Genomic DNA, 23330 nt, shown 5'->3' on the forward strand with positions numbered 1-23330 from the left:
CACAGGAAGCTTTAGCTGCAATATTGCTTTTTTTAACCCATGTCTCCATGGGAGGCTGAGCAGACCCCACAAACTGCCTGGAAGTGGGATGGAGCTAAGGTTTCACTGCAGAGCTGCTCTTGTCTGGGCTCCCCCAGACAAGAGGCACTTTCCTGTTTTCAGGACACTGAGATCTATTCTTGCTCTTTTTTTCCTTCCTGCCTGTGCACACTGGGGGAGTAAGTTTTTGCCCCAGGTTTGTTACCAATAAATCCTGGCAGCGGCACCTTTCCCAGCTGTGCAGAGAGCCCCAAGAGAGCTGTCAGCATCTGATCTTGAGTAACTATTGTCAGCATCTCTATTTGTAGTAACCGTTTTTGTGTTATTCATCACTGCATCCTTTGTGTAGTGCGGCAGAGCGCTTAGGGGCAAGCAGGCATTTCCCAATCCAGGATATGAAGCAAGCAAGCCAGCAAACAACACTGCTGGAGGCTTCTCCAAAAGTGAACTTCACGGTACCAAGCAAACAAGGATGCTGTGGGCTTGGAGTTGGACTCGCACATCTGTGGTCTGCTCCCAGTTGCTGCCTGTGCAAGCTCTTGCTCTGTGATGACCACTGCCCATCTCTCACTTCTGTGAGTGGTGCTTGTCAGGAGATGGTTTTGTGAACCTCTGTAGGGCTCCTGGGATTATTTGGGGTGTGTTTCAAACTAAGGAGTGTAGTTGAAGGGTTTTTTTTTTTATGGCATCTGTTGTTCCAATACCTGAAAACCAAATTGCCAGGTCCTCACCCTTACAGATATGTGCACAGAGATAGTAGCTGGCATAAATGCATTCAGTTAACTTCAAACCAGCTGAAGCTGCCAGATCCAAAATCTGCCTGAGGTGTGGATTAAGTACTTCGCTGTTTCATCCAAGTCCATCAGCAGTCTTGAACAAAATGCCTGGGAAAACTGTTTAAAGTGTGTTTAGATGAGTCTGCACAAGCAGCTCATCCATCGGTGGCAGGGAGGTAGAGGACATCCTTGCAGGACTGCTGTCACTCCTTTTTATAGACATTTATTCCTTCCATGTAGGTGAATCCTGGTTGTTCTTGTGCTTATCAAGTCCTAGGCCCTGTTTATTCTCATGTTCTTACATCTCCTTTTGTTGCTTTCCTAGAAATGTGATTTTGCAGCTTAATGGAGCTTTTTGTTTGTTGCATTTACCCAACTGCTCTGTGCTTTTTCATTTTTTCCTTTCCCACAGCCCTTCACAAAGATGCTTCTCAGAAGATAATAAACGTCATAAGAGCTGCTGTGGTTTCTGGAGATAGATGAGTATCTTTTCCTTTAAATATCCTAAGCTAAAGTGCCCTTTGTTTGTGATCTTGTGCATGCCCACATATATTCGAAAATAGGTCAGGGATTCTGTGCCGGCTGCAGCCGTGCTGTCTGCTCGCTGGCCCGGGGCGTCAGCGCGTCTGTGGGAGGAGGCACAGAGGAGCGGTACAGCAATAGGTCAGCTCTAGGGGGAGGAATGCTCGTCCTCCCCTGCCTTGTTACTGGGCAGCCAGCGTGCTGCTTCGGGGACTGGTGAGCAGGGTGGGGGACAGTGCTGGTGGTCTTACAGGCTCCTGCAGCCCCCTCGCCCAAGGTGTTGAAGGGTAGGTGCCTGGCAGTGCTGGTTTCTCCCCCTCCCTGTGGTTGGGGTGCAGCAGGGAAGGGTGTCTTGGCTTTCATGGCCACCCAGGGCCGGGCACAGACCCCCCTTCTTGTTCCAGCCCACGGTGAAGTAGTGAGTTTTTAGCAGTGGGGTGCCTCAGTCATCCTTCTCGTGGTGTGGAACTGGGAGAGGCAGTTGGAGTTGCAGGACAGGGTGCAAACGCTTTCTACGCTCCTCTGTGCGAGTCCCAGGAGTGTTGGTGGGACTGTTCATGCTCCCAGGGAGGGGGTGTCTGTGATAGCCTGACTCCAGTGCAGCGCAGAGGAGGGGGCCATTAAAAGGGACAAGAAAGTCTGGGGACTGTGATGATGCTGCTAGGCATCTTTCAGTCACTGTCCCAGCACCAGACCTGCAAGCACATCTCCTGAAACACTCCCTATCGTGCCACTCCACAAAGCCTTGGCTTTCAGTGAGCTTTGATGTGCGGGTAGACATAGTGGGTATTGTCAGGCCTGAAGTCTCTGCATTAATTTAAGGTAATAGATGTCTTCAGCAAGGTTATCTCACTCTTTGTGGGAGAGTCACTTGTGTTTGTATCTCTGAACACCAGGGAGAGCAGCGATCTGATCTTTCCCTCCTCCTTTGTAAAGATGTTTGTTGCATGGGGCAGCCAGAGCTTTGATACTTATTAGGAGGGCAGTTCTGGTCAGCTGTTGCATGAAGAAAAGCTGTGTGGTTACCCAAGGGATAACTCCTTCAATGGCTCATGGCTTAACTGGGTTTGTTGTACTCAGAAAAGAAAGACCAGGAGAGCAAGAGAATGAACCTCCAAAGAAAAAAAGTGAAAGGATCTGCACTTGTTGAGTTTGGATTCTGCTTCTCTCTGGTGCTCATCAGGGGGTTGTTCCTAAAGCTTGAACCACTTCTTCCTGAGCCCTGGCAGATGTTTTCTTGGGGTTTCTGTGCTTGCCTTATGAAAATATCAAGACTGCAGTCCTGGAGCTGAATGAGACTCTGCTGAGCACTAGCATGGTGCAGGTGAGTTTCTGCAAGGTTGGGAGAGCCATATAGTCAGGAACTTATTTGTACTCTGTATCTCCTGGACTTTGCCCTGGTGCCAGTCCAGGCAGCTCTGACCTACTGGTTTGTGCACTTCTCTTGTAGAACTTGCACAAGCTGTTGCCACAGCTCAGAAAAATACATATCTGGTAGACTATGAACAGTCTGGGATACTGGTGAGCGTTCTTCTAGTCAGGTAAATAGAGATCACATCAGCATCTTCCCCTAACAGAAAAACCACATTTTTCACTGTTTTATTCCTTGTGTGATGCTCAACTCCAACTCCCATTTCATTCTCCTTGCAGTGTCTCCGCATTTTCCCCATCTGCTATTGCACAAAAGATGAGACAGGTTTATTCTCAAAATCTGGTGCTAGTGGTAAATATCAACTGCAGCAGTAAAAGTTCCTTTTTGGGGTGTGGGGAGAGGGAATAAATGGGAGAAAAAAAAAAAAAAAGGAAAGGGAAAACTCTTCCCAGCGGCCACCTGCGATAAGAAGCAGCAGGAGTCTCCCTGAATAAACACTTTTTCCAGCACAGCAAGGAGTCCCCCAAATATTTTTCCTGCATTAACTCTTGTTTAGGTCTTGTTCAGTGTTCCCATTGTCAGTCCTTAGGCTGAAAGTGTTGATTGGATTAGGCTTTGATTAGGCAAAGCCCTTTACAAGTGTTAATTGTCCATTAAGTTTAGTGCTGCCCGTCCTTGGGTGATGTTTAGTGGTTGCTTTAATGACCCTTGTCTCCTATTGTCTACTGTGGGCCCTGGTAGGAGGTCACAGCACAAAACAAGAAAAGGAAGATCAGCTCTCCCATCGGCGGTAATTAACTGTTCTATTCTAATTGCTTCCTACTGCAACACGAAGCACAACAGACCTGTGCTGTAGGGCTGATTTAGGGGAGATAAGGGAGAGGCTTCAGTTACACAGGTTACAGCACTTCGTGGGCTCGGGGTTAGTCTTAGGTCTCGTTTTGTAAGCATGCTTACATGCTCTTAAGGAATATAACACCGAGAAGTCTCTTCTGCCTGGTCTGTCTGCTACACACCTTGTCTAACAGTAGGGACTTTATTTCTGTAGTCTCCTGTCTTCCTCATCCTGCTTCCTGATAATGATTTTTAGTATTCTTATGATCAACCAGTGATGGACTGGCTCTCTCTTCCTGTAGCAAAGGCAGCTTTATCATCTCACTGTGATGTGGGGAGAGTCTAGATGTGTAAATTTTGGACTGGATGGATTTTTAAGATCCAAACAATATCTGTCCTTACAGATTGTGTTGTAGAAAAGCTATGCTCCATGTCCTTGTTCCCTGTAAGATTTCATAATGTGTGTGGAAGATAGGGGGAAGAAAAAAAAAAAAAAAAAAGAAGAAAAAAAAAAAAAGAAGAGTTAAGAGCTCCGTCTTTGTCTTCCCAAAACATCCTGAGAGGGTCTCAGTTGTCCTAATTTTTTCAGACACAGAACACTGGGTTGTCCACATAGGAGAATATGAAGTTTGAAATGCAAAAGCATCTGGTAAAACTCCATCAGAATAAGTCATTTTCTCCTGCCACGTTTAATTCCAAAAAAAATAAAAATTCAGCCACGCAATGCCAGTAGGAAACTCCCATTACAATGTTGGTTTTTTTTTTCCCTTTCTTCAGTGCAAGTCTTCAAATTGTCAGATCTAAAAAGCCTTCTTTAGAAGAACCGTTATGTTTTTACAGTCCCGTGTAACCTTGCTGTAGGATAATGGGCAAGAGGAGAGCAAGGTGGAGAATGGAAAGAGCCAGGACCCCATGTCCGACAAATCCTGCACCAGGGAGGATGGAGTTAAGACCATGACCTCAAATGAAAGTGCTGCTGCTTATTAGAAACAGGGGAGTGAAAAATAAATCTGATCTTGTTCCTAACGCTGGAACCTTTATGAAGTTTGAGAAGTACCGGAAGGATGAAATACCTCAGAAATGCACGTTCCTGTAATTTTTGTACTTTTATTGATCAGAGTACCATTTTTACAGTTAAGATGCAGTCAGGGCTTAGAAGTACTCTGTTTGGTGAGGATGATGATTCTGCCATCACTTAACCCTTGCTGATGCTCCTTCTGGAAGCATCTCCTCCTGTGCCCAGCTGTGTGTAACCTGTCTAGTGTCTGAGCCTGAACTTAGTCCCCTCCCTCCCTCAACTCCTGGCTAACCTTATAAGCTCACTCCTGGCCACAATAACATACACTCAGTCTGAGGTCTTCTAAAGAGGGTAGATTTACATTAGATATGAGGAAGAAATTCTTCCCTGTGAGGGTGGTGAGGCCCTGGCACAGGGTGCCCAGAGCAGCTGTGGCTGCCCCCTCCCTGGAAGGGTTCAAGGCCAGGTTGGACGGAGCTTTGGGCAACCTGGGCTGGGAGGAGGTGTCCCTGCCCGTGGCAGGGGGTTGGGACTAGATGATCTTTAAGGTCCTTTCCAACCCAAACCATTCTGTGATTCTCTTTGCTGATAGTTTGCAAAACTGCTCTGGAGAAAGAAAATAGTTCTGGTTGCTATAACGAGTTGGGAAGCAGCACAAGTAATGAGCAGTTGTTTTTTTTGATAACTGCCTGTACTTAGTCGTGTGAGTCTAGTCTGGTGAGCTGCTTCAGAGATGTGCCTGTGCTGCTGCAGGACTCTGTGGCACAGACATGCTTGGTAATGGTCCCTTGAGAGTCAGGCAGTCGGTGCTCATGTCAGGAAGCATCTGTTCATCTCTCTTTAAACACATCTTTCTGCCTTATCCTCCTGCTGATTTCTGTGCTTGTTGCTGTGTTGGACTCTGGCTCAGGTCAGCAGGAAACAAGTGCTTGATAGGTCTGAAAGTCTGTGGGACTGCAGGCGTCACTTTAATGTTTTCTGCGTTTGATCTTACAAGTGGGAGCTGGCAATGGCAAAGAAAAGGATTGCTGCATGCCAGTCCTAGTGCCTGCATGCATCCTGCACCTACTCACTTACCTGCTGCCTCTGGCACTAAGACTTAATTAGTTGGGGTTTTTTGCTTGGTAGAGTGGGCCTGAGCATGATACAGTGTGTGGGCTCAGTCTCTTCAGCAAAAATCAGGACCCAACTTGGGTCTCTGGGTGGTGATAGCTCTGGAATAGCTTGGGGACTCTGGAGTGGGTCTGTACAGAATTAGAGAAATCAGCTCTGCAAGGCAAGTGCTTTTCCGCGGGCAGCTCCGGGACTGGTTTGTACCCCTTGGGTTTATTCCCCAGCCACCTGCATGTGGGCAGCTAGGAAATACACCCAGAGGATTTTCAGCACCTGGAAATACCTGCTGGCTAGGCTTTCAATGCTTTCAATATGGTCTTATTTTCCTGAACAGTTTTTCTCATGACCAGCTCCAAGAGAGAAAGTCCTGTGATCAGAAGTGATCCCAGTGAAGGCAAGATGTTTGCTGTGGCTGGGGAACAGGGGTTTGGATCTTGACTGCTCTGTGCAAAGACACTTTTGGCTCATTGCTGTGTCTGTGGCTGCAAAGCCTGAGCCTGCATCCCAAAGATGCTTTATTTGTGTTGTTATAGTGGAAGCTGTGGCTGTGCTGTACTGTGCAGCGTGGTGAAGGAAAGAAACATTGCTGAAACAAGCGGATGTGATGCCTGGAAGGAAGGATACCTATTGTTTTGTCCTGTGATAAAAGCCTGGTAGTGCTGAGTCAGTGTCCAGGGAGGAAGGAAAGCAAGAGGCAGCAGCAGGATGCAGACTGCAGATGTATCCGTCCCTCAGAGGATGAAAGTTCTCTGCCAAATGCCTGGCTGCTGCCCTACCGTGTGCCCCCAGTGCTCTACTCTTTGTCTTACCTGGTCTAATATTTACATTCAGCTAACAAGCCTCCTTCCAACATACAGTAACATCTCCAGTATAGGTCTGTCCCATCCTTTGTCCCAGGCTGCTAAGCCAACCCTGCTGTACTGCACTAAAGTTGGGCAGGTTGCTTCACAGTGTCTTTACACCTTTCTCTGGGGCTTTAAACAACAGGTCCAAAGAAATCAACTTTTTCTCTAATTTTTTGAGACTGGAGATTGTTAAAGCATGCAGACCTTTCCTGATGTGTGCGTCCCCCATACTAAAATAATGAAGAAAAAAAAAAAAAAAAGGGGGGGGAGAGCCTTGGTGCTGCCTTAGTTTGTTTTTACACTGCAGAGTTCTTTCATCTGCCTGCAAATTGCACGTAAGCATGCATATGGGGAAGCTTTGCCCTTGGTCTGAGCACACGCACCATTCAGGAGCAGAAAGGACCATATTTCCTGGGAGATCTGCTGCTGAAGAAGCACTGAGGTGTTGGCTGAAGCAGTTAATTATCAGTGAGGGAGGGTGATTTGCCTGGATCTAAACAGGGGATGAGCCACACTTCTGGCAGTGACGTCAAAGGGATTTTCAGGGGGTACGTCTGGAGTCCTGATGGCAGTTGCAGGGTAGAAACTATGCTCCTGCTTAAAGCAAATATTTTAGAAATGTCATTCTCTATTTTTATGCCTCCTTTGTTTTTTTTCAGTGTCTGTTGAGAACTTGAAGAAAAGCTGAAACATGAGAAAAGGACAGATTTTGTATGTGTGGTGTAATATTCTGAAATTTTTAGCTGACACAGGGAGTGACAAATTTGTGGAAAAAATGACAATATCCTTTTGTTTTTAGGAAGAAAAATGTTTCAAAGCGGATGTGAGCTATGGCAGAAGGGATTCATGGGTCTCAGCAAAGTTTAGAGACAGAGAGAGAGAGCAGAAGGGTCCATCACGTGAGAAAAGGCATTTCAGTCGTAGTGAGGACCACGAAGTGTTCCTCAAGTTGTGGGGGGATCTTGCAGTGCTGCAGGGATGCTGCTTGCCATCAGCAGAGGATCTCTCATTCTCAGCCTCCTGCACAGTTTTGGGCAAAGGTATTTCTGCTCTGTTCAGCTGTTGTCTCAAAGTGAGTTTCCTGACTGTGTTCCTGGAGTTTCTGGCCTGATTTGAGGTTGGTGGTTTGCTAGGAGTGCTGTGTGCTTCCCAAGAGACACTCCGAGTTGCTGAGTGTTGCAGTGCTGTGATGGGCTTTGAGCGATCGGGGCTGTACCATGAAATCTTGCTTTTGCAGGAGGTGTTTGCAGATGTGTGCCATAGGGATGCCATCATGCCTGCAAAGTGGAGCGTAAGCAAGATGCTGCTTCTTTACCAGCTGGATATTCCTTCATTTTGCCTCTGACACAGGAGGTGCAAGCGTCACCCAAGCACTGAGCGGGTTAGGCTGGGTTCATCTTGACATTATGGTCTGGTGATGGTGGCATCTGTGCTACTGCTGAAACCTCTGGGTGGAGAGGAACTACAGATGAGGTGGAATGTTGCAGCACTCTGTTGTTTTCACTCTTATGTTTTCCACCTGATGTTTGCTTTATGGTTCTTGACTTCTGGGTTTCACAGCTTTCTTAAGGATGCCAAGACACAGTATGAGAAGTTGCAGATGATGTACTCAGACACAAAGTAACTCTATACGGTACTGGGCCAGTACTTTCTGTTTGACTCCCAGAAAATGACTGTTGATAACATCTTCATAGACCTGAATAACTTCAGAAATAGGTTTTTAATGAGCGAGATGTCTTTTCCTTCTCTTCATTCTTAAGCACTTTCTTCACTGCCCAGATCTCCCATGTTTCTTACTCCCCCTTTTCCAAAGAGGGATTTTAATTGCTTTTGTATGGTTCCCCCCACCCCCCCCAAACATCCTGCAGCCCCTAAGCAGCTGTTTCTCCTGTTCCACAGCAAGCTGTCATGGAAAATCAAAAGCAGCATGAAACATGATATACCGTGCAAAGCTGGTGAAGGAGGAGGCAGAGAAGAAACACCAGGAGTGACAGCAGCAGAGAATGGCTGGTAGACATGAATGTAGGTATGAGATGCAGTTGGGTGTTTGGGGAAGCAGAAGTTTTGGACTGGCTGCAAAGCCCTACTGATAATTTGTGCAGAGAGCTACAGATAAGGAGAGAAATGCTGTGGAGCTGGATTCCCAGGGATGGAGGCTTGGGACAACATGAGTGGTATTACTCTCCTCTTTACTGAGAGGATGTCCTGAGAGCAGCAGTTTGCAGGCCTGCAGAACTTTTAACTTATGTGTTGGACAAGTTACAATAAACCTATCTTCAACGATGTGCAAGATACAGAGATGTACAAAGGTAGAGAGAACCTTGCCAGACCTAAGGGCCTTTTTGAGAGGTTTTTTGCTTCTGTAAAATGCAGCAATTTGCATGACACACCAAAAGCCTGTACAGCCATTCAGTGTTGTAGTCCTGCACTCCATCTCCTCCCTTGTTTTCTTGGGAGCCCGGGTGGGTATTAGTGTCAGAGCCCTTCTCCCCCCTTCCCAAATGGTTATGCTGTGCTCTGTTCATACAGGAGTCCGGCGTTAGGCTCCTCTATTCCAACCACATACGTTTCAGATTTCTTTGCAAATGTGTTTTAAAAGGGGGGAGGGGAGAGGCCATAAACATTCTTATGAGCTTTCCCAGTGCTGTAGCCTGAACGTAGGAGTACCTAAACCAGTGGGATAGCCTCTGTGGGATAGCCTTTCTTATTCATCACCCCATCTGTGCCCTTACCTCTGAGTGAGTGAATCCTGCAGGTACTCTTTGCACAAAAGCCGTCCTGCTTTCTGAGAGCAGAGTGGACCTGACATCCCTCCTGCCTGATGAATGGCAAAACCATGTTCTGATGTTACTGTTGACCACTTGGCCTTCTAACTCCACACATGCTATGAGACATGGGAGTAGATCTAACCCTGTCACTTTGTAATAGAACAGCCATTTCCTTCACCTTTTTTTTTACAATGTTACCTGTTACATTAGGATGTTAATTAGGAGTTTAAGGTTGGAAGCCTCCTGGACATGTAGCTACTACGGGCACAGACCTGAAAGCCCACACAGATGACCCATCTCAGCAGTTGTGATTAGTCTGGATGCAAACTTCTGCTTGGTCCAGGAAGTTGATGTGACTCTGCGAGCTCCCTGTGCTGTCCCCACAGCATGGGCTTTCTCCCTTAGTCTGCTCCCTGCTACCAAATGTGTTCTTTGCTTCCAACATATGGACTCAATTACTGTCCCTCTCCCTTGATTTCCTGCCTCTTCGGGTTTCCTGAAACTCATCCCCTCCTCCTGGCAGCTTGAACTCCTGCAGTGAGATGCTTTTCAAGCTCTCGCGTTCCTCCCTCCCTCCTGCTGCTTTGCTGCCTCTAACAAGGTGGTCCTGATCCAGAGCACACAGAGATAAGGCTGCAGACCCATACTGTCGCTATAGCTGAGCCCAGGCACTCCAAAGACTTGACTTGCCACAGCAGAACTAGCCAGCCCACTAAATGCATGCTCAGTGTCCAACAGGGCTGTGTCCCAGCTCCTATTGACAGAGGTCCTCACCCTGCCTCAGCATCATTCCTAGATCAGCCGCTAGTTTTCAACCAACTGCTTTATTTCCAAGACTCGGGCTTTTTTTTTCCATTCCCTTCTGAGGCCATAGGCTTTCTGAGCCTCCACACTTTGAAAGGAGCATCAAACTGCTCTGGGTTTCTCCTGCGTGCTGTTTGGCTTCTTTCCTGGACATCTACAGCAGAAAATCTGCGTGCCCATGGCTTTGCCTTTAAAAGCATTTGAGGAGGAGGGGAGAGGGAGCCCCATCTTCTCCGTTAGTGGTTCTCTCAGCCCCTGCCTGCTTCTCTGGGGGAGCCCCAGGCACTGCAGCATCGGGGTGCTGGAAATATTAAGAAATCTGAGCTTATTCAAGGGGCAGGGGGAGATGGAAATGATTAAATCATGCAAACGAACAAGTTAATGATTTCCATCCCCTTCCTGGCATGTTTGAGTTTTCAGAAGGGGGTCTGGCCAGCAGCTGTGCCAGCAATTGTAGCTCAAAAAGAGTATTTTCTTTGTGTCAGCTTTCATCCATGGCCCCTTTGGATTCCCCTGACTCCTGCAAATTCCGGAGTTTCCAGGGCTCCTGCTGCTGCGAGTCCCTATGACTGTTTTCCCTCTGTACCCAGCAATGGAGTTAGATGGGGGGGTGTGTGCGTGTGTGTGTGCGCACGTGTGTGTGTGTGTGTAGAAGGCACTATTTGCTCCCTGCTTGCTTCCTACCCCATCCTCCCCCAAGCACAGGAGTGGCTTTTTCCCAGGATACAAGTGACTTGGCAGCACTTGCAAATGGAAGGAAAAGCTGCAGCTTCTGCGCCTCTGAACCCAGAAGTGCAGGGGAGCAACTTAGGGTATAGCTTTGGGGGAAGATCCAAGAAATATCTGCGGCTGAGCAGTCCTACAGTCAGCTTTGGATGCCGGAGCCTTATTGTATAGTAAGCCCCACATATTGTTATATATATGGCTTATATATTATTATATGTTGTATAATAAGCCATATTAATATAAGCCTGAATGCTGTGTGTGCAGGTTCTCTCATCTAAGGTCACTGGGCCCCAGCAACAGGCACACAGGAATGGATTGTTCCTGTGATGTTGGAGCTTCCCCTCGAGGGATGGTGCCTGTTCTCTCCTGGACCCCTTCCCCACAAGAAGTAGTAACTCCTTAGGATCTCCTAAGTGCCCAGAGCGCCCTTTGTGTGATACCAGACTAAACTCAGTGCTGCTTTTCCTACCCGCAGCAGGAACACATTAGTTGAGCTAACACATCAGGAGAATCACCTTAATTGTGTAACACCTCCCTAACTTCCTACTCGACTTCTCCTGATACCTTTTCCTATTGCAGGTAGTGGTGGAAGCATGGAGAGGGAAAAGCCCAAACCTCTCAAACTGGGGAAAATATAAAGAGTGTTTAGAAGTCCTTGAGTATGCTAAAGCTGGAGGGGAGTAAATGAAGCACAGAGGGGAAACAGGGACCCTAACTATCAGTGTCACAGCTTCCTTCCTCAGCCTTCCAGTGCCCTTGTCTGGCTTGGGCTGAGTTCAGTCTGAAGTTCCTGTTGGGCCACTGCCCTGTTTCATCCTCACAGATGCTTCACAGCAGCCCAGACCCTCTGCTTGGACTTGGCACAAGCAGAAGACTAAGTGTAAGAAACTAAAAAGCCCTAATAGATATCAGCAGCTCACTGCTGTTGCTTAAACCTGCCCTCAAAACTTTGAGAGCCCCCACGGGTGGATTTGGACTGGTTTGCTCCGAGAGGAGCGTCTCTGCCAGCCAAAGTCACAGTGATGGGTGTCGTGTCCCTTCTAGGAGCTCCCCAAGGCTCCAGCGCCTTGTGGGGTGTATACCCACACCCTCAATCCTCACAGACTCCCTTCACTAGCCAAAAAGCTGGATCTGGTAATCAGGTTTCATGCCCCAGACTTGTCTCCCCAACAAGCTGTCCCTGCTCCCCCCAGCCGTGTTTCTGGGGTGCTGGGTGCCTCCAGCTCTGTCTCTGTCCTGGGTGGGGAATATGGGTCAGCCTGGCGGGGGGGTGCCGGCAGGTGGCAGCCTGTGCAGGCAGCGCAAGCAGGCTCTCAGGCAGGCTCTAGCAGATGTTTAATGGGATTTTATAGCTCTGGGTTTCATCGGGAGCTGTTGTCACGGAAACAGAGATCTGCAGAGAGCTGTGCTCTCGGTGTTAACTGCCTCTGCGCCGGTGGAGGATGCACAGGGTAGCAAGCAGCCCCGGGAGACTCCTCTTAAAGGCATGCGGTGAGTGATTTGTGCCTGGAGCTCACCACCCCTGCCTGGCTTTGCAGAGGCAGCGGGAATGCGCTCTGTTATTTAGGACTGGGGTTTTGATAGCTTTTTAAAATGTGTTCCTCTCCTGTTGGAGCACAAAGCTGTCCCTGAAGGGGTGCAGGAGGGTTCTGTCTTCTGTCTGGGTGTTCTGGCCCTCTTGTTTTCAAGCTTGGGAGACTCTCACGCAAACAAGAGGATGGATGCAGGTCTCCCAGGTTTCCAGTTCGGGGGGGAACAATGTCCTGCTAAAGCCTAGTCGCAGCACATCTCATCCTACACTGCGGCTCAGGCACCTCCCCTGGGTCTGTGGCTGGACAAGAGGGGGCACCAGAGCTGCACTGCCACTGGGGTGGTGACAGCACTTTTGTCACCCCATCACACAGCTTCCTGAGGGGTGACATCCCTGTTGCTAGGGAGGTGAGCAGCTGAGGCCAGGCTAATCTCCTTAGTGGCCTGAGCACCATCACGACAGTGAAAGGAAGATTAGAGGACAGGGTGGCATTAGCAACCCAGGATGCTCATTGGAGAGGAGCAAGGAGACAACTGAGCCAAGCAGAGAGGGAGAAGATCCTGGGGGAGATCAGTGGAGGAGCCAGAGAGGCCTCTGTCAGCAGCAAATAACCCAACAGCTGGGATCTCTGAGGAAGTGAAAGGCTTTAGACAACATGCCCAAAAATCCTCACGGAGCCATCCCCACCCCCTCCTCCCCAGGAGGAAGGTGTTGCCAGGCAGTCTGGGTCCTAATCCATCCCCTTCCATCCAGAGCTGGGGAGGTGGATGCCTTCCCACTCCCCAACATTCCCTCAAAGCATATACAGAGTGAAGACCCACTGGATTTTACCCCATACCTGAGAGACATAGAGGAACAGGGCAAGGAATATTTATTGTCCTTTTCTGTGATACAAAAGGCAAAAGATGTTATTTTCTATAGCAGAGTAGGGTGTGCAGCTGCTGCTGACAAGCCTCTGTAAAGGAGTCTGGATGCTGGGCTCTGTTTCCTGTTTCTGCCACCTGGGTGTCACAGGGTCCTGTGTGTTCTTTGCAGGTGGCTAACGAGGTGATGGATGTTTTACAGGAAGCTTTGCAGTCCGGCAGTCTGACCCACCGGAGCAGGAGAGTGTGGCAGGGTAGGTGCTGCTTACTGGGCTGTGCCCCCTCTGCGCTTCTTCCTGCAGGGAGCTCCAGGGCTCCTAAGGGAAGGAAAAAAAAAATTATGCCTACTGTTATTACTTGGTGTTTGTTCTTTCCTCTCATCTGTCAAGGAAACCATGGCATGGTTCACATACCCAGCTGGTATTGCTGCCCTTGCTGATGTATTACGTCCTTTTAATCCATATCCAAAATAGCTTGTCCACCCCTCCATTCACACTGGCTTGCACAGCACCTTTCACCATGCACTCCCCCTGCCAGGGTTGGAAGGGACCTTTAAAGATCATCTAGTCCAGCCCCCCTGCCATGAGCAGGGACATCTTCAACTATACCCAGTTGCTCAGAGCCTTGTCCAACCTGGTCTTGAATGTTTCCAGGGATGGGGCATCTACCACCTCTCTGGGCAACCTGTGCCAGTGTCTCACCACCAACATCATAAAAAATTTCTTCCTTATATCTAGTTTGAATCTACCCTCTTTTAGTTTAAAACCATCACCCCTTATTCTATTGCAAAAGGCCCTACTAAAAAGTCTTCTTCCAGGCTGAGGAAGCAGAATCATACTTTTTCTATGTATGAGTGTGGTCAAGACAGGACTGTTACTCTTCTGCCAGAAAGACTTGCAAAGATATCGAAAGAGTTGAGGTGGGAGTGGGATATATGGAGATACCCCCAGGTGCCAGCAGCTACAGGAAAAGGCACAGGGGACTTGTGCCATGTTAGGAGCAGAAGGAAGAGACATCAAAAGGATTTGGAAAATGAGACAGCTTGGAAGCAGGTTCAGAAATGACGGGGTTTGAGGAGAACTGTGTGAAGAGATATTCGAGCAGCTCATGTGCTGCTGGAAGCGGTCCCTGTATGGGAGATTCTGGGTAAAGGGGATGTGACATGCTCCAGATGGAAAAGAAAGCAGAGAAAAACAGGACCCAGCGGGGGAGTAAGGACACACAGTGCTAGATCTGTGCCACGGAAATGGCCACAAGCTGGTGACCAGACCAGAAGAGTGGGGAAGATCTTTTAGGTAAGTATTTGAAAAAAAAACCCAAACAAGCCCAGAATAGAGATGTAGAAGAGACAAAGCTACAACTTCTCTGTCTCAAATATAGGAGGAGGATGGTCAGGAGAAGCAAGGAGAGAAATCTTCAACTCTGTTTCAGCAGCCTACAGCAGCAGTGGGATGTTTGCTCATCTTTTACACACAGTAAAGGGTGGGGATTTAAAGTAACAGGCTGTTTTGCCTTTTGGCCTCAGCAGGGTCCAAGGCTAATGCATGAATAGTGTTGCCTTGCTGCCCCATCAGACCCTGATCAGCTTGGTGTCAGTGTGGCACGTGTTGTGGTTCTGCTGGCCATGCAGGGTGCCTGTCCTCCTCCACCAGTGACAGGACTGTGGCTGTGAGAGGCAGCAGCCCAAAACCTGTGTGACCACAGCACTGTGTGTGCTCCCGTGTACCACTTTGGCTGTTGGTGACAGTGTGCCCTGTGTCCCATTGACATCTCCCCCACTTGGTTTCACCCCTCTGGCCCTTTCCCAGAAGAGCACTGTGTGCTCAGATTGAAGGAAGCTCCCCTGCTGTAGTGAAAACCCTGGGGGGAACACTCACTGCCTTCGCAGCTGTTTCAGACCCAGCTTCCCTTGGAGGGGGAGGATTTCCCTTTCTACACGTGCAAAAACAAGGGGCCCTGACTCACTGCCCACCTGGTGCAAGGGCCAAGCTCATGGGTAGGAGCCAGGGAGGGTGGTACCAGGCACGTGAGACTAAACTCAGCCTGCCACTGTGAGATTTCCTTCCCCTGTCCTCTGGGTTTTCCCCTTTTTTTTTTCTTTTCAAAAGGTGATTTCAGTACAGTGCAATATCCCTGTGGTCCTGTCATGGTTTAACCCCAGTGGGCAGCAAAACACCACCAGCTGCTAAATGGCTGAGCACCTGCCTGCTGATGGGAAGCAGTGAATGAATTCCTTATTTTGCTTTGCTTGCATGCTCAGCTGTTTCTTTACCTATTTAACTGCCTCTAGCTCAGCCCTTAACCTTCCAATTCTGGCCCCCATCCCTCTGGGAGGGTGTGAGTGAGTGGCTTTGTGGGGCTGAGCTGCCCACTGGGGTTAACCCCCAGTGGGTCCCAAGCCTGTGCAGGTTCTGTCATTGCCAGGTGGTGTTCCAAGAGTGTGTTTGCAGAGGGTCCTGCTGGAGCCGGTGCTTCTTCTGTGAGCCTTCTGCCTGATGCTTTGCAGTCCCGAGGAGCTCTCCCAGGGGGATATGTTGTCTTTCTCCATCACCCCAGTTGTCAGGACATTTCTCCATCCCCTGTCACAGCTGCCAAGGAAGGCAGGAGCTCAGCATATGAGCCTTGTCAGCTCTGATCTCCAGTTCCCATCCTGCCCAGGCAGCTGTGTCTATTCAACCACGAGCAGCTTCATCCCTAGACTGTGAAGGAATAGGAAAATCCATTGGCTTCTGCTTAATAGCTTAAAGGACCTGTTGTGGGGGAGTGAGGTCAGCAAAAGGGGAGTGTTGCAGCCAACTCACTGAGAAAGATGTGCGGACCATGGCAGGGCACACACACACTAGCTCCCTGTCTTCCTCTGGTCTAGCTCGGCACTTGTCCTACCCCCAGAGCTTCAGCCAGATGATTCAAAACTGGTTTGTGGTTGAAGTGACTCAATCAGTGTCCTTTTCTGTTGCCCTGATGTCAAGCATATGCCATCTGCTCTTCACCACTCAGCAAAGTGAAGGCAGATAATCAGTTGTGAATCCATCTCTCCCACCCCGAGTTTGCTGCTGGCTTGGATATCCAAAGGAAAGAAAGCAAGGGTTGAGGTGAGCTGGACACAAGGGCACTCTTGTTCAGACAGGATTAAGCTGTTGTGTACAGAGCAGATACATTACCCCTTGCCCCATTGCTCAGGCTGTTGTTGGGTCTGTGGGAGGGAGGAAGATGCTCATCTTTAACTCCGGTGATGCACAAACTGAGCCAGGGAGCAGGGCAGGTTGCAGCCTTTGCCAGTGAGTGCAATCATGCCACGGCAAAAATCTGTGTGTGTTGGAGGAGAAGGAAGCAATTTCCAAGTCCCTCTGAAATATTTTGCCAGTCTTCTGCAGAGCCACTGCAATCTCAAATCAGATCTACTGGGGATGACCCAAAATAGCATCTTTGGGCATGGGTTTCCAGCCTGGCAATCCCTTGGCCATTGCCCCAAATACTATTAATGTTCAGTAGCTCCAGTATTTTCTTTTTGTCCTGATGATGATGGCATGAGAAATCAGTTGATAAAGCCCACCTGGATTTCCGAAGGGGTCTCTTGCAGTCTCCTAAAGAAGCTAAGGTCCCACGGGATGCGAGGGGATGTTCCTACATGACTGTTAATCCATTATTTAGCAGGCTCTAAGGCAGGAAATGAAATACATTAGGAAGACTGTGAAGAGTAGGAATATTTCTGACAATATTTCGGTAGGAAAAAACAAGACTTAACTGTGAAGTGAGCAGAGGGATGCTCCAAGCTGACCATTGCCCCTTGGAGTGAAGTATGGGCTTTATGGGGTGTCTGTGGCAATGTCAGCCCAGTGCTCTGCAGTAGTTAAAACCCAAAATCCCCATCCAAAATCTAGGAATCCCTGGGAAAGGAAGGAGAGGAAGGAAAAGCCACCACAGCAGCATTTTTTTTTGTTTGTTTTAAATGTGTTGTGCTGCCTGTAGTTCTGGTTCCCCTGCCTGAGGAGGGGCATCATAAGAAGCAAGATAAGGTGCAGAGAGAGGCAACATGCTGACTGAGTAGACCTGTGTTTGCTTAATCCAGAAAAGGGGCATAAGGAGACATATGAAATATAAACTGGTGATGTTTGTGTCTCTTCTGCAAGAGCTTGAATGAACCTGGGAGGGGCAGACTTAAATGCCAAGCTGTAGTTTCACAGCCCTCCTCTTTACAGGATGTTGCAGATGCTTAGAGTTTACATGGGTTAAAAAAAGCAACTGAATACATTTATGGAAGAAAAAAGTGGGAGGATGTGAGAAAATTCACTGGTTGAGACAGATGAGAGAGTGTCAGTGGGAACGTGAGGGAGGATTTGAGACCTGCAGGAAGCGGAGGTGGAGGGATCAGTCTTCTGGGTTCATGCTGTCTGTTGGGAAGGGTTTGGCCTGGGGGAGAGCCGGGCTGCGGGAGGAGGACAGCTCTGCCCAGGGGAGTGAGAAGCTTCTGTGGGTTGGGGCTTGGGGGATGTGGAAGAGCCTGGGGTGAGAAGGGGCTGCTGGATCAGTGTGAGGCTGTTGCGGAGAGGAGGCTTTGCTGAGGGATGAAGAAGACAAGAAGTGCATTGAGTACAGGCTCCTGCTTTCTTTCAGCTCTTTCTAGCTATGCTAAGGTCCAGCTGGCAGCTGGGAGGAAGTCTCTCACCCCCCCTCCCTGCTCCTTTCTGCTGTAGCCCCGAGGGGATCAGTGCACAAAGCCTGGCAGCTCTGAATGCTCCCTGTGTTGTCTGCGCAAACCAAATGCTACCTCCCTGCTCGCTGAGGGAAGGAGATGGGAGAGCAGCTCCTGGGCAGTTCTCGCACAACCCAGCAGCAGCAACCTGAGACCCCCTGGAGGGGCTGACCCGTCAGCAGCACCCACACACCAGGGTCCAGCACTGAAAAATGCTCCCTAGCACAGGGAGCATCTCGCCAGCAGACCTGGAAGGTGGAGGGTGATCGATGTCTGGGTTTGGAGACTGTTGGTCCCTTCCCAGCCGGGCTCTGCACGTGATCTGCGTACATCAGCCAGCTGTGCACAGGGCAGAAGGGCTGTCCTAGCTGTCTCCTGTCCACAGCACACGTTTGTCTTGCTTTTCTGTTTTGAGGAGGTGAGGGACAGACTCCTAAGTCTTGTCTCCTGCCTACTGCACCACTGGTGAAATGGACACCCTGTGGGGCTGGTGAGCAGGACAGGGAGAGGCAGGTGTGGTAAGGAGAGGTGAGGAGTAGTTTCAGGGGTGCTCCAGGGCTCAGAGAGAGGGGTGCTGGATTCATGATAGCTACTTAACAGAGTCTCCAAAAGGCTTTTAAATTCTGCACAGGAGCCTATAGTTTGTCTTCTCTGCACAGTTCTCTGTGCCTGCCCTTGGTATTTCAGAAGCCAGGGTGACAGCATGAAAGGTTTTCAGTTCTGAAAGAGTTAATTTCCATGCCTGCAGTGATTCAGCTGTGGCTTTATATTCCAGAGCTGGTCCCCTCCCTTCTGCCCTCCCAATCATAAAAATATATCTTCAGAAGCACTGAAGGCAGGAGCTTGTGCAGGCAGCACCCCGTGGCTGTGCCAGTGCCTCCCCAGCACGCCCTGCCTGCGGCTGAGCCAGTGGCCGTGCTCAGCTGGCCACGCTGGCCCACCACTGATTGCCCCAGTGCCTGCAGCTGCTCCGCTGCTGCTCTGGTTCAGGGCTGCCAGCTTGAGCGTGGCATCATGAGCCGGATGAGCTCAGGCCTTAAACTATAAATGCTTTTTAAGGGTAGGTGCTGTTTGGGCCTCATTATTGGGACACCAGCACTCAGCTGCATCTGGAAGGCAGTGCCAGGCTTACATGGATAAGGCCAAAGCGTGGAGCATGGGGAGATTTGGGGGGCTGTAGTCTTCTGCTGGCACAGCCCCATGAGAGCCTGGCAGGCAATATCCATCACACCACTGCTGTCCTCTCCCATGTGGTGCACAGGGGCCCCCTAAGGAGGTTGTGTCCTGAGGTGTGGAGTCCTGTCTGGGTCACAGTGTTGCCCTCGGGGAGCTACGCCTGCTGGCTGGAGTTGGGTTAATACAGGCAGAGGTCTGAACCAGTAATATGGTCCATTTTGCAGCCCTGGACCCCAGGGTAAGAACTTCTTAATTCTGCAGTGTCCTGAGGTCAGACAGCTCCTCCAGCCCAGCCTGCCCTGAGGGAGGTGCTCTATACCAGAGCTGGCCTAGAGCTGCTTCCCCCCTCTCTTTTTAACAACGCCTTGTTTTCAGAACCAAGCAAAGCCAGCAAGGTGACAAGAGATGGAGGCATCCTTGAGGAGATCACAGAGATCATCAGCTGCACCAGCTAGGCATTGTCCCTGGACAAAGGCAAGAAAACTGCTGGACCTGTGAGAGCTTTCAGTAAGTAAAATGGTTTCACTTGGGGATCTGTGCATGGCTATGAAGTATAATTTATTTTTCTTCTTGCTCTTTGGTCTGCCCCTGTAGACAACTGAAGGGTCAAAGGCTTCAGCCAAGGGGAAGGACATCATCTGCCGTTCTTATGCTGGAGCAGACTGGGCAGAAAGGCAGGGACAGGGGGTAAAGCCACAGCGCTCCCTACACATAGCTCAGTGCTGGGGTGCCAAAGCAGGGACCCCAGGTCTTGTCTTGCAGGGTGCTGGCTCTTGGTGCAGTAGTTTACAATGGGAACAGCTCTGTCCCACCAGCAGCTTCAAGGTTTAGAGTTGTTTTCTTGCTCTAATTTAATATATTTGTAATGTTGAAGTAATGGAGTGATCCATAACAGCCCAGCATCACCTGGGACCAGCACACAGCTTGGCTGCTGCAGGAGGAGGCACATTGATCCCAGATCAGGTAGGAGCTGGGGCACCAGGAGGGTGGAGAAGGAAAGGGGGTGGCTGGGGATGCTCTCAGAGAGCAGGCAGGTTGGCACCCTCTGATCTTGGAGAGCCACCCAGAGAGGGGTGAGCCAGCATAGGCCATGCAGCAGGGTCTGGGAGCCTTTCAGCATAGCTGGGAGTCACCCAACACACGGCAGGCTCTTTCCTGCAGGACCCTCTGCCCATCCAATCACTACTGGAAGCACTTATCCTGCCTGAAGTCCCGCCGAGCCTTTTAGTTTTAATGCGCTTTTATGTTCAATAATAATACAGTTCTATTTTTCATAACATTTCGGGTGTTCCTGGGGGTTGTTATCACATCACGTCACAGGTAGGAAGCGCTAATAAAAAGCTGGGCAGCCCGAGACCGTGTGCCCTGGTGCCAGGTCAGCCCAGCAGCCCTGCGCCACACATGGCACAGCCGCCAGTCCCCTCACAGCGGCGGTGGCTGCGCCCAGCGGGGCTCTTTGTGTGGGGCACGATGCCTGCTCCCTGCTTCAAATGCACTTCATGTCTATTATTTTGCTTCCATCCCAGGTGCTTGGCTCCGGCATGCAAACCCAGCAGCGCGTGAACTGGAGAGAATAACAGCGAGCGAGCAGCTGCAGATAGGCCCTTGGGAAGAGGTAGGTACATGCCTGCGTGCAAGAGGTCTGTACTTTAAAGAGAAAAATGCTGATTGTAGAGGGTAAAAGAGTTGCTCTGGTTCAGCCTTGAGCAGTTGATCAGGCAGGATGGTGCTGGTCGTGGTCCAGGGACTCCCCACGCTCAAATCTATGTGAAGCAGGAGCCCACTTTAAGCAAGGCTTGACCCCTTCCTATCCCTCCCCAGAAGGGATGAGAGAGTCAAAAAGGGCAGCCAGGACCATTAATAAATCAGTCCATTTGCCTTCTCGGTGCCTGGGCCATCAGAAGGCTTCTTGCAGGGCTGAGAGCCGTGCCACCCTCATGTCAGGGTGGTGGCAAGCTCTGCCAGGTTGATAAGTGCAGCAGCAGTTGCCTTTGTGCAGCAAAATGCCCATGGCTGCTTTTAGCAGCCCCAGAAAGCTGCAAAATGAAAGAGAAATTGGGATATGTGAGCTTCACCCAGGCCAGCCTGGAGCCTTGCCTCAGAGCTTTTTCATGTAATAGTTTCCTTAATATAAAGCCTTTTTTCAGGGCTTTGCAGCTGTGGGCAGGTGATGCTCTGGTAGCACTGCTACCATGACCATTTGTATGTACAAAAGATGGAGAAATAAACATATTTATTTTGATATAAATATATGATCTTGTATCCATGTCATAATTTTGCTAGCGCAGAGACAAACTTGGATCCTCGTGGCACTGAGCCACAGGGACTGGGCTGGGGTGGGCTGCTGAGGAGCTGGAGCAGCATCACAAGTGCCTGCAGTGGGCTGGGTGCTGCCATGGTGTCCTGGGAGGAGGCTGAAGGTCCTGTTCCCTGCACAGAAAATCCACCTTGGCAAACCTGGTTCAGTGCCTGAGAGCGCAGACATGGAGTGGGGTCTGGGGGTTGGAGGTGTCACCCAGGCTGAAAGCCAGGCAGGGGGGGAAGCTGATGAGGACAGGAGCCACCCTCACTGTCCAAATACTTGCTGTGATGGATATTACCCAGGGATAAAACAGTAAGTAGAGCCCTGGTCATACTGCTCGAGCCTTTCTTGTCCTTAAAGGTGTACATACCCCTGTGGCAGCTCTTTGCAAGCAGTGTCCCTCCTTTTGGCCCCATGGAGGGGTCTTCCTGCCCTTGCTCTTACGTTAGCAGCCCCAGCCTGGCTGATGGCTGAATTTAGAGGTCAACCCAGCCAGAAATCGGCCAGGCTGCAGCTCCCTGCTGCTCTGCTGGGATGAAGGATGCTTTCTCCCAGATGGCCACTTTGGAAGGACAAATGCTTTGCCACATGCTGGTGGCACTGGCTTCATGGCACAGGAGGAGTTTGTCCTTGCAACTGGTTATGTGCATTGGCCTGGAGCCAAGGGCAAAAAGCAAAAAGCTTACACATGGACAACCAGGCCTGGGCTGTGTTCCTCATCCTGGGGCCAAGCACACATTGCAGCAGCTATTCTGCTGCTGTCATCTCATGGTAGGTACCCTATGGGGCATCCAAACCCCCTCTGCCATCAGCCCCATCCCCTCCTGCCCAGGGCAGCGCTGCCTTTACCCCATGCCTGTGGCAGGAAGCAGCCCTGCTCCCCTCCCTGCTGCCATGGTTTTAGAAAGCTGGTGGTGGGTCAAGACCAAGGTCTTCCTCAGGATCCCTTGGAGCTACTCTAACCCCTCCTGCTGCAGCGAGCTGCCACCAGCATCTCCTCCCCATCCCTGATCCTCCTCTGTGTCTTCCCTGTCCCCACAATCTTTGGGGGATATTGCCACCAGACAGACATGTGCCTCAAAATGTCCTTCCCTGCCTCTTCCCCAGCCCCCATTCTGCTTCAAGGCATCCCCATTGCTGCAGCGGGTACGGGATGGGGCTGACTGGCCAGTGTTTGCTCCACAGGGCTTTTAGGAGCTGGTCCCTGCTGGCATGGAGGCTGGGGACTTCTGGGCTAATTTAAACATGAGGACAGACACCTGATTATTGCCCTAGTTTGTGTCAAATCTCCTTAGTTCTTTTGGGGGTTTTTAGCAGCCTTTTGATGAGCTCATCAGTGACAAGTTGCTAAGCAGGAGGTCTTGAGCTGGGGTGGTGGGGAGCAGGGTGCCCCACAGCTCAATGCACCCCCGTTGTCCTGTGTAAACAGGGAAAAAAGAGCCATGATAAAGTAATTGTTTCAACCTGGCACTGGGCCTGACCAGGACAAAGGAAAGCCAGATGGGGGTGGCCTCAGAGAGGCATAGGAGTGGTGCTTGCTTAGTGAGTGGGGACACCCCAAAGCTCTGCAGGGCCCAGCAGAGACCTCATGGGCTTCAGCAGGGAGAGGTGCCACATTGTCCCAGGGTGCTGAAATGTGGGGGGAGGGGGGAGGATTTTTTGTTTCTAACACCATGGGGTACCTACCAGCATCATATAGAGCAGTAGGATCCAAAGTTTTTGATGCACACCGCCCCAACATAATTATCATTTTATAAATTACCTACACATACTTGGGCCTAACATGTACATTGTAAAGCAGAAACTAAAATAGAAATTTAAAAAGGAGGAGAGATAGAATAAGCACTATTTTTAAAAGTATTTCTTTATTTATTAACAGTACAAAAATATTTTTTTCTTGCATCTCAGTGAACTATCTCATGCACTCAACGCCTCCCCCCCACCTTCC

The 23330-nt window shown here is 49.8% G+C and overlaps 1 long non-coding RNA gene across 1 annotated transcript in view; it reads left to right on the plus strand.

Moving 5' to 3' along the window:
* LOC113485103 overlaps nt 1-7289 on the plus strand; it is a 24032-nt gene extending 16743 nt beyond the window's left edge. Inside the window, exon 4 of the long non-coding RNA XR_003399354.1 lies at nt 7179-7289. This is a non-coding gene — a long non-coding RNA (uncharacterized LOC113485103). The remainder of the gene's footprint in view (nt 1-7178) is intronic.
* Nucleotides 7290-23330: the final 16041 nt, after the last annotated feature.

Source organism: Athene cunicularia, assembly GCF_003259725.1.
Source record: "Athene cunicularia isolate RWA chromosome 13 unlocalized genomic scaffold, athCun1 chr13_part1, whole genome shotgun sequence".
In the NCBI taxonomy this organism is placed as follows: domain Eukaryota; kingdom Metazoa; phylum Chordata; class Aves; order Strigiformes; family Strigidae; genus Athene; species Athene cunicularia.